The 8,106-nt window shown below is 40.1% G+C and overlaps 1 long non-coding RNA gene across 2 annotated transcripts; it reads right to left on the bottom strand.

The window, feature by feature from the left end:
- Positions 1–3,988: 3,988 nt before the first annotated feature.
- Positions 3,989–7,561, bottom strand: LOC147603012 (uncharacterized). 2 transcript variants are annotated; one of them, XR_015265670.1, is made up of 3 exons: positions 7,257–7,561; positions 4,743–4,816; positions 3,989–4,675 (listed from the first exon to the last, which is right to left on the bottom strand). It is a non-coding gene; the product is annotated as an uncharacterized LOC147603012 (long non-coding RNA). The 2 variants fall into 2 exon arrangements; XR_015265671.1 differs by lacking the exons at positions 3,989–4,675; positions 4,743–4,816 and adding an exon at positions 5,168–5,897.
- Positions 7,562–8,106: the final 545 nt, after the last annotated feature.

Genomic DNA, 8,106 nt, shown 5'->3' with positions numbered 1-8,106 from the left:
TGCCAGTGTCATCATGGGAACCATGATACAACCCATTTTTGATACTAGGGAAACCCGATACCACAACCTATGCTCCTCCTGGCACCAAAGTACCCACCACTAGCCCTACTTCCCATACCAAAATGCTTCGCATAAGCTCTATGGCCTATATATTAAAACCCTATACCGCGAGATACGTACAAGCTACCACCAATGCCATACTCACCTTTGATATTACCACCCCTCCCAGTACAACAGTACTCGTGACTTTGCCAACAAACTTGAAGAGTCCATAATAGGGGAGCTATGAGTCATATGAGCAATATGATTCATATGGGTATCAAGAGCAACTTCTCCAACCATAGACTATACCTCTCTATTTAAGACTATGGCACAACAAAGAGCGAGAGACCTCAATAATATGGCACAAAAGCCACTGTTTATAACGTTTCCATTGCAAGGACTCACACCATGTTGTTAAGTATATCCTTATAGAGCCACCACATCATACCTAGTGCCCCAATTACATCCCCAAATCTAGTGCCAAACCCTTAAGTCATTATATATGGAGGCATATGTTACAAGTGTGGATTCAAACATGCTTTTAAGGATTATCCCAACATAGTGACAATCACCCCCATGGTAGGAGCATCCACTAAAACACAACGAGCCTTATCCTCTTAAGTGAACAAGGTGGACTTATTAATATAGTCCTACTTAATACCATCACAAGGCTTCAAACTAAGTCGAAGACAAGCAATGACATAGAAGCAAAAATCTCAAGCTTTGACCTCAAAGCTAGCATCCTAGGAGCTTATGGTGCATGCCCAAAAGGCTACCCCTAAAAAGGCTTATAACCTAGAACCAAAGCTGTAGAAGAAGTCCACAAAGAGCACGAAAAAAAAATAATGCATGATTAGTTATCAAGGGCAATGATATCATGACAACCATTGAAGGTGGTTTAGACGACATCTTCGAATTTGCCTCTTTCGAGATCACTCATAGACGAGTGATCTCTCGTTCAAATCAGCTCTTCCCAAAGGAAAGACACCATTGACTACACAAACCTTTTAAAGAGACTCAATGAATACCCCAAACCCCATGTTGAATGAAACAAGCCCAAGAGCTTGTAAGAAAGGTGCATGCTAAACTAGAACTAATACTCGTTACATGTGACGTGTACTCTCTCTCTACGCTGCACTAGGTCACTTAGTGTGTCATTGTATTTAGCTCAATATCTTGGGTGATTGTATTTAATACTTAATGCTGAATATATACATGCATAGATTCAGGTGGTTGTGTTTGTGCTTGTACCATATGTGAGTTGATTTATTAAGCAAGCCTAAACAATTCCGTATTCACATGATCGTAGTTAGTTGTGAGTGAATCCAATTAATTGCTACCACATGTTAGTATTATTTTGTTGAGTGATTCCAATTTAATTGTGACCTAACATTATGGATTGTATAAGTATAGGCTATATGTATGAGGATAATGATGATGGGAACTGGACGTGAATACCTACCTAGGTGTCTAGATTATTTTTTTCCAAGTACATGTGTGCACCATTTTGGATTTATTATAATTAGGCCCATTGTACATAATTGTTAGATAAAGGTTCTTTTATTTTGATATCTTAGACATTGAACAAAGGTCACTCTTGTAAAAGAAAAGCCCAATTTTAAAAAGCACACTATTAATGGCTCCAAGGGCTATTTTTTATACTATGATTAAAATACCACTTGTGGGAGAAGAAGCCACACTATTAATGGCTCTAAGGGTTATTTTTTATACTATGATTAAAATACCACCTGTGGGAGAAGAAGCCACACGAGGTGAGGGAGATTAAACCCAAAAATGTGTTTTTTATTATTATCTTTTGTGTTTGTTTCATGCTTGGTGCAAGGTTTAATATTATGTTCATAGTATTTGAATTCTTCTATTGATTTGGTTAATATAGGCAAGGCAAATCTCCATATACAAGATCCTTTAACAGTGGTATCAGAGCATGGTCAAATTCAAGGTAGAATTTCAGCATGGGATTTTGTGAAGAAAAGCAAAAAAACAATATTTGGTGGAAGCACAAGAGGTCTTGAGCAATTTGTGAAGCTTCAATCAAATTCAAATTTTCTTACACGTGAAGAGGAAAAAGCCTCTATAGGGTGGCAAAAAGGGAATTATATCAACCTCAAGGTCAAGTACAACGCTAAATTGTAAGGGAGAGCAAAGGCAAAGGTCTTTTATCCATTTTGGACAAAAGAACCTTCAACAGTTTACTACCCAAAAAATAGAGAAAGGTGGATTTATCTTTAAAAGTGGTTTGTCCAAACCTCATTCCCCTCATGGACAAGTGACAAAGCGCTCATTCCCACAAACAGTTAGTGCACGGTGGTTTTCGTTTGATTGGTTTTGCCTAGAATATCAAGCCCTAAAGGCCTAAAGCCTTAAAGAATCAAAGGCTTACTACTAAGCCTTAGTAGTCATAAGGTTTACAAACCCTTAAACAAAGGCTATTAAAACTTTTATTCAAAGACTAAAAGGCTTCAACAAAAGGCCTCAAGACAGGTTCAATTTCTCTTGAAAATAATGCACAAAAAGGGCTTCAAAATTTCAGGACAAAAAAATAGTTAGTACACAAAGAATTATGGGTCCATTTCGCCATCAAATAAAGTCCGAGTTCATCTCGCAAAAACCCTAAATCTCATGAAGTCTCCAAAAGAAGTAAACAAATCTAAATCTTGCTTCAAAGTTGCCTCACTAGGAAGACCACCCCCTATCAATTGATAGCAAGAATGCTTACAAGAAGGGTTAAGAACATAATGAGGAACAACAACGTGAGGAAATGCATTCATAAAGATGACTTTGCCGTTGTTTTTGAGCAAGTCCATTCTAGCATAGGTGAAGAACTGCTGCAAGATTCTCCAAGATTTGTGGTGAACCTACTCTCCTTAAATACATAGTCAAGTTGTCAAATGACACTACAATGAATGCTAAGTTTAAGAGAAGGAAAAAAAGCCCCTAACCCCTATAATTTTGAAAGATATTTAAAAAATAGAGTATGGACTTCATGAGTCCCATTATCCTAGCCACTACGAGATCCCATGCTCGTTTGATCATTGTCCTCACTACTTACTTCACGAAGTGAAGTGAGGTCAAGCATGTTTTATCATAATTACCCACTAATTACGTCACAAAGTGGGATGAGGCCAAGGCTACCCAAAATGCTTATAGGGGATCTACCGCCGAGTTCCTCTAGGAGAATGTGACTAGTCATTTCAATTATCTAAACAAAGTATTGGAGTTCTTGTTGAAAGAGTTCATTTTAATGCACATAAAGTAACATCTTGCTACCCACAAGTGAACACCCCAAGTGAACGACTAAGCCAAAAGCACCAAAAACATCAAGATGATGTGCACTATTCTCACCAAGTCGTTTGAGGCATCTACTTTATGGGCCTACCGCACCACACCTCTATTCCAAGTGCTTAACCACAAAGGCCACCCAGCTACTATGGACACAACCATATGTGAAAGTCCACTACTAAGCCTCAACCAATGTCATAATTTTGACTCCCCAAGAAAAGAGATATCAAGTAAACATCCAAGAAAGCAACAAAGAGAATCAAAGAAAGCAATCGAGTTCGAGAAGCCTTCGTGCTCCGAAGAAGTGTGTACACACGGCACACCTCATTGCCTACTCAAAGGCAAGACCCAATGATACATGCTTTAGCAAAGCTGGAGTAAGCTCTTGACTTAGATATACCACAAAATGATCACACTGGTTTGACATATCATGCCACTAAAATATCATTCGTAAGGTGACAACTAACAAGAGTCGCAACAAAAAAAAAGGAGCCTTAAATGAAGGCTACACTTCCATAGAGAAAGATGTCTTTTCATGCATTGTGTCACGCAGACTCCTCTTGCTGGCTTATAATACTGGAAGGTCCACAGTCCTTTGTAACACAAGTATAACATCCACTAGGTATAATAGCGTATGGTTCATGAGTTTTAGTCAAACCTACCATCCATTAATGAAAAAATTACCTTGTTTTGTTCAGAGCAGCTCACTTACATCAAATTGGGTCCCACTTATCCAACAAACGATGAGGATCAAATTGTGACCCATTCACCCAACAAGGGCCCATCAAATAAGGTCCCAATTACCCCAGTTAGGGGTGGGGATCAAATAGACCTCCAAAAAACCGATGAGGACCCTACTGTGAAGGGTATATTTGCTTTATCGGGCCCACCATGAATGATGTATATTCTTTATTGTTACAGAGATGCCTGATTTTTGCTTCTCAAAAACCTACCCCTTAACCTCTAAAATTACTCACAACGTGCTATTCAAACTAGACAATATACAATCCAGGGTCCATCTGCTAGAGCATGAGTAATTAGAACACTAACAAAACGGGCATCAGACCAAGCTTTGCAAACAAGACCTGATTAACTACCACACTAGTCTGAGCTGTGTGCAATACTACGTCAATATAGTATTCCCTTTTAAGTAGACCATTTACATAGGGTAGTGGAGGATACTATAAATAACAATCTATTGCATTTATAGCTTAATACTTGTTAAGACTCATCTTGGCTCATTTAAATTATCGCTTTCTGTCATTAGCTGGATAATTCATTTCACAAGTGTGTACTGGCCCTGATTTTTCAGGTTACATTTGAGGCCTTCCATCTGCATTTGACAAAGGGATAAGTCATGGCACATAACTTGCATGTTATAGAACTAACGAGAAACTTACGTGGGATGTGAATTGCATTTGAGACCATTTGAGATATGAGGGAGGATTGGTCACTTTCTTATATGTCATGGGTCCTGGGTTTGATAAAACAGTTCAAAATAAGGAGGCATCGTTGAGCATCATTCATAATTGGGCATAACATGCAGTCAAATTCTAGATTTTAATAGGACCCGTAAGGATTATCACAACACCCTCTTACAATCTACCAAACTTAGCTCAGGACCTTCATGCTCTCTCTCTCTCTCTCTCTCTCTCTCTCTCTCTCTCTCTCATTACAAGCATGCAGATTGAAAAATTGCACACAGTTCTGGAGCTCGCAGGTGTTGTTACTCACTGCAGTGTTCTGCAAGGATGAACACTCTGACAATTGTCTGCTTGCATACACCAGACCATAACACAAATCACATTAAGCTAAACAGCATGGTGGATAAGCTAGACGTTTGAATTATGTTTCAATGGAGCTAGACACTACTTCAATTAAATGCAACTCCAGAGCTTGTTCAACCTTCACAGGGCAGTTACAGTTTTAGGTTTGCATCTAATCACATTATCATGATTGCGCTTTGCTCAAAGACGAGCAACAGTTGTTTTGAGCAAAGAATATCGACAGACAAAATTTGCTGTAGAGATTTGTCACCTTGCAAATGTATTGCCGGCGAAGAGATTCTTCACCTCCTTGGAAGTGTATGGGGAGAATTTACCAGGCAGTTGGTGGAGACAAAACAAAAACCGGACTGACATAACTGTTGGTGACGTTGAACTGCTGCACTCCCATTATTGAGAGGGGTAGAGAGGCCTTTGCTTCCACTAAGCGAAATAAACCACAAACGGATGCCAATGTAGAAGCACTTCTATTAAGAATTATGCATTTGCTGCTAATCCACCTCCTGCAGCTTGTTCTAAAGTTAGCGCGGGCTTCCGGCCGGTGCTCATTACCCATAAGCGCTCAGTGGTCTTAGAATTGTAAATTCTTCCTCAGATTCTCTGTTGCCTCCTGTAAGCTAGGCTTCTTCCTCTTTCTTGCCAACTAAACCCTTTTCCTGAACCTTCACACTGGCACATCTTTTTCCTGCTGCTTCTTCTCAGATTCTACAGTAAGTGATTACTTTAACAGTGATGTGCAATAGACTCAGGATAGTTTAGGAATGGTTTGAGCTACATTGAATACAAAACTAGATCGGTCAAATGCAGACAATGAAACAAGATTTACAGTTTTCAACAGCACCAACATGCACATGCAACTGTGATGAAAGTATGAACCTGACAGGTTCAAGTACAGTTTTCAATAGCACCAACATGCACATGACGGTGACGTGCTGACCAATACTGCCTAACGGCCGAGTTCTTAGGTTGAGCTATTACCAGGGAGCCAAAATATAACCTACAAACTATTACATAGTGCCTTTTAAGTTTAATTTGAAAATATTGACAATGGAACTTTGCCTTCAACTTAGATCCACGATAACGCCTAACGCCAGGAAGAAGGGCAAATCACAAAACGCAACCAAAGTGGTGCAGCCAAATCAGGCATAGCCAGCAGCTACCATGGGCATGAAGTACATCTTGTTGCCAACAAGTTCATCAATTTCATATGGACAATAAAATAAAGAAAATATAAGGCAATCTAGTCCACCCGGAACCAATCAAAAGTCAAACAGATCAAAAAGCTGGGATACTGTTGTTGGGCATTATATCAGTAGATCAATCTTTTCCAAAACATTGACAAAACAACTAGAACAAGACACAAGAAAATCCAGCGCATCCATGGTTGCTAAAAAACACAAGACAGAAACAGTGAACAAATCAAACCAAGAGACGAGATCCTATATAAGATACCAAGACGACGCGAATAGAATGTAGGGCTGCTTTCGCTGTCATGTACACGGCTCTACCATGCAGCGGCCTTACGCTGCCCACATAGAATATATGCCCATCACACAACCAAGGATGTGTGCCGCTATGAACCTTTCCCGCGGAATACCACGTCGCTTCTCCCTGCAGAAGCCAACGCTCGGCCTTTGGCAAGACACAACGACAAGCCTTAAACAGGCTTTCCATGTTACATATACACAGCAAACAAGCACTGAGACGTTACTCATCTCTGATTTCAACCCTTATCATGAGATCCGCAACATTGATTGAATCACAAGGGCAGACAAGCTCAGGTTGGACCAAATACTTTCCTTTAGACGTTACTCATCTCTGATTTCAACCCTAATCATGAGATCTGCAACATTGATTGAATCACAAGGGCAGACAAGCTCAGGTTGGACCAAATACTTTCCAACCCAATAGGACAAAAGCCCTGACCGGGACCCTAGCCTGACAGAAATCGAACAAAAACTACCCTTACGTTCATCTCTACCCGCAGAATCGGTAACCCTAACTCTCACCACAGAATTAGAAGATTTCACGACACTCGGACAAAATATTGTACAACAGATGCACTTGAATATGCAGAAAAAAAACCTAACTCTGATGCACATGATGACAGATCGCATGAAATGTGCTCACCGTTCCTTTGAAATCAGGGGGCACAAGCACTGATTTGCTGCACAGGAGCAGATTGAGGAGATCAGGAAGGGAAGCCCCTCCCATGTGGCGTCTGTGTAGCACAGCTATGACTCGAAAACCTTCCGAAAGATATGCTACGACAGCACTCGGCGAAGGCGCTCTTAAGGGCTATGCATATTCGCAGAAGGGGAACAATCTTGTTATAGAGTTCCTGTTAGGGTTTGACATGCCGAATTTAAAGTTAAAATTACCCATTGAGCTGTTAGACCTACAAACTAGGAATGTGTGGAAGCTAAAGGAGATGCTAGAGAGGTGTTTTAAAAAAAAAATTCCCTTTCACAGTGAAGGCTGGAAAATTTTAAACCAGGGCTATTTTTACTATAAAAAAATAGTAATATGTATTTTATTAAATTACATGTTTTTTCTAATCAAAATTACTAATTGCCAGTTGTTAAAGTTAAACTTTCTCCAAATCTCCTCACGCGGCACACTTGTAGGGTATCAACCTATCACAATCTACCTTCCAACTTGTGGCCTACCCACTTTGGCACTTCCTACCTGCAGGCTCCTTACTCCCGAGTCCCCCTTGCTGTTGCAGTGTGCACACCCCCGCCTACACTCTTCCATTTTGATAGGTCAGTTTCTTATGTTTGTTAAGCTATGGATAATGGTATAATGTATTTGTTGTAAATCACTTCAGCAAAAGTCTAACTCTGCACTATGAGAGCAAGAACACAAACCTGATAATGTTCCTTGAATCCTTTGCTCTAGATGGGTGCACGGACAGGGATATAAGCATTAAAGGAGGAGGCACATCAACTGTGGGTGGTGGTTCGTGTCCAAAGTGGTG

This window comes from Cibotium barometz, chromosome 65 (genome assembly GCF_041138505.1).
Source record: "Cibotium barometz isolate CiBa-2024 chromosome 65, ASM4113850v1, whole genome shotgun sequence".
Classification (NCBI taxonomy): Eukaryota; Viridiplantae; Streptophyta; class Polypodiopsida; order Cyatheales; family Cibotiaceae; genus Cibotium; species Cibotium barometz.
Note: the sequence above shows the minus strand (reverse complement) of the source record. Positions and strands in the feature narration are given on the sequence as shown.